We start from the raw sequence: 3,426 nt of genomic DNA, 5'->3' as shown, positions 1-3,426 counted from the left end.
GAAAGAGCGAGCATGTCTGGTGTGACGTGGATTCGAACCGCGACCCACAGATTGCGAGTCGAGCACCCTAACCACCTGGCCATGCCGGGTCCTTTTGGTTATGTTTTCCTGTTATAAACAAAACACACATTTCGTTTTTTTCTGTTTGGAATAAAAACATCGATTTAGAAACAATCAGCTCACGAGAAAAATTTTATAAAAATTGCTGCATTCCATTTTACCGATTTTTTATAATAAAATTTACCACAGTGTCTAAATTATAACGTAGGAAAAATTTACAAATATATTGAGTAATAAAATATGATAGGATATTGTAGTGTTTAAATAAACCGTGATTTCAAGTAATTGTTAACTTACTACCCAAAACATGAAATTATTTGTTTTCATTCGACGCATTGATACTCGCCGTTATATCAGTTTTACCTTTGGTTGTAACTCCTTATCATTCCTCAAAAACTCGTCGCCGTTATATCAGTTTTACCTTTGGTTGTAACTCCTTATCATTCCTCAAAAACTCGTCGCTGTTATATCAGTTTTACCTTTGGTTGTAACTCCTTATCATTCCTCAAAAACTCGACTTTTTTTTTAACAACTAACCACATCATTTCTCGTGAAAAGCGAGAGTTTTGCTTCATGTAAGAAATAATATTCATTTAACATTTTCTTCCAAGTCAGAGATATATTTTTCCTTGTTAACTTGTGTTCTTTATTTCTTAATGGTAGTATCAGCAACACGTACTTTTCTTGCGCTTAACTTATAAAAGTTAGGCATACATGAAAGGACACATACACATACACACACACACACACACACACATATATATATATATATTTATATATTCACGCTGTTTATGTTATCCAAATTTACCATTAGTGTAGATCAGAGCAGTAAGTGTATATATTTGTTTCTGTAACTCTACCGATTAGATTTGATATCAAGATTAAGTATTTCAACTTCCAGTTGTCACGTATGTCTCCATGTAGGAGGGGTTTATATTAAGGTGAATCTTAAGAAGGAAGATCCACGAAAATCAAAACTACGGCACGATGCCCATAGACGCCATTTTTAAGAATGTAAACAGTCACGCTACTAGAAAGAGTTAAAAATTTCCCGCTGATAATAAGATAAATGACTAAAGAAAACTAATGTTTGTACAAAATATGCAAGTAAAGTGATAAAAATATACAATTTAAAAGACCTGAAAAACTTAAAATTTCATGGAATATCCATGATGTTTTTGTTTGTTCCACAATTTAACACAAAGCTACAAAAGAGCTATATGCGCATAGCCATCTCCAGTTTTGTTTGTTTGTTCGTAATTAAGCACAAAGCTACACAATGGGTTATCTGACCACCATTGGTATCGAAACTCGGTTTCTAGTGTCGTAAGTCCACAAACATACCACTGTGTCACTGGGACGCTCCCCAGTTTTAAACTGACAGACTAGACGAAAATCAGCTAGTTAACAGCACTCGCTGCCACTCTACTGTTATCTGATCAAATAGTGAGATTTGACCGTTAATCATATATTAGGCCTATGACCCCAAAGTGGGATCGTGTTTTTGTAGAAACAGTTGTACGTAATAGTCAAGTAACGTTACAAAAACTGCCACACAATATGATAAAATTGTAGTAAAAAAGTTTACCTGTCATAAGTTAACAAATTTGTGACAAATGGTGGAGCCGTACTGGTAAAATACAATCTTCGTTCAATCTGTAATATTTGTTTACCTATTTCACGAGATTTACTTACGTATAAATCATGTTTAATATCACGCCTAAACTTATAAAATAGTGAAGTTTGGTGCAACAGAATTTACTAAAAGAGTCGTCATTAAACTGTAATTATAGAGACAAATTTTTAACAAAGTATTTAAGATATAAGTGGTATAAGAGCATTAACTGATAAATTTGAGGTACAATAAAATATTTTCAACAGTAAACTGATCGAAAGAAAGTAGATTACTGTGTATGGAAATATAATTGTTTAACATCTCGAAACTATATTAGGACAAATGGCGATAGAAGACAACAACGATTATTTTCATTTAGGCCTTTATATTTTATATTATACGAAAGTCCTGAACCGAAATGTGAAATAAAAACAACTGAAGGTCTCATTTCGTATGTACGACTTATTAACTTGTAAGCATGAGATGGGATCTTCATTTTTTTCAATTTTTTTTTGTTGTTGTTTATTTTTTGCACTTTGCTCTTCAGGACTTCCGTAATATTAGACCTACCGAAACGGTAAAATCATACTTTTTCTGTAAAGATAACGACTGCAGAAAAACATTTTTCCTTCAGATAATTCTGTTGGTTAAAATGTGAATTATCGATAAAAGGCTTTGACAGATAAAAGTAGTCCTTTAAGTAGGTTCTGATATACAAGTCTCTGCCCTACTGTTCACCACATTCCTTTGTGTTGATTTCCTATACCAATGATTATTTCCTGAATTTTTCAAATAGCTTGTTTTAACTCTCTATACTTACCTGAAGGGCTTAGGTACATTTGTTACGCAAAAATAATTTATTTTGAAACTATATCCTGCAGGCTTAGAAATCGTAATTACCAATTTGTCCGATTCTAACGCTTTTTAAATGTAAGCACTCTTTAGAGACCTCTGATCTACGTTAAACAACAGCTTGATATGACGTAATTGGTTTTGCGCATGTGTAACACAATGCGCAAAAACGTCTTTGTAAGATCAGTAGATGTTGTTGATGTTTTAGCGCAAAGCTACGTAACGGGCTATATGCGTTCTGTCCACAGTGGGGAATCGAACCTCGGATTTTAATTTAACATTATATGTCTGTAACCTTCTGCTGGCCCACCGGGCAATCTTCTATAACTGAGTTCGGCATTTGGCAATAGCGCTGTATAGGCAGGGAATATTAAATTTCAAATAAAAATTATTAGAAGTTGTTGTTATTTAGCACAAAGCTACACAAAGTGTTACCCCCCCTCCCAGTGGCACAGCAGTATGTCTGCAGACTTACAACGCTAGAATCCGAGTTTCGATACCCGTGATGGGCAGAGCCCAGATAGCCCATTGTTTAGTTTTGTGCTTAATTACGAACAAACAAACACAAAGGGTTATCTATGCTCTGCTCACCACGGGTATCGAAACCCGAGTTCTAGCAGTATAAGTCCACAGACATACCACTGTGCTACTGGGGGCAATTATTAGAAAATACTGAAGTATAAAGAGTTTAAATATTTCAGTAGATTTTGATATATGGAGGAGATATTGACCAGTTAGTTAGTCTAATGGCCTCCGATAAATATCAAAATAATTATTTTCGAATACTTTATGGCTTTTAATTATATTCAAAAATTATATTCAAAAACAAGCCTAGAGTGGTAGTTCTTTCAAACTGTATATCACATATGATATGTTTTTGAATTACTATCCAGTACTAT

This window comes from Limulus polyphemus, unplaced genomic scaffold, assembly GCF_000517525.1.
Source record: "Limulus polyphemus unplaced genomic scaffold, Limulus_polyphemus-2.1.2 Scaffold1247, whole genome shotgun sequence".
NCBI classification, from domain to species: domain Eukaryota; kingdom Metazoa; phylum Arthropoda; class Merostomata; order Xiphosura; family Limulidae; genus Limulus; species Limulus polyphemus.
This window is presented reverse-complemented; position numbering follows the sequence as displayed.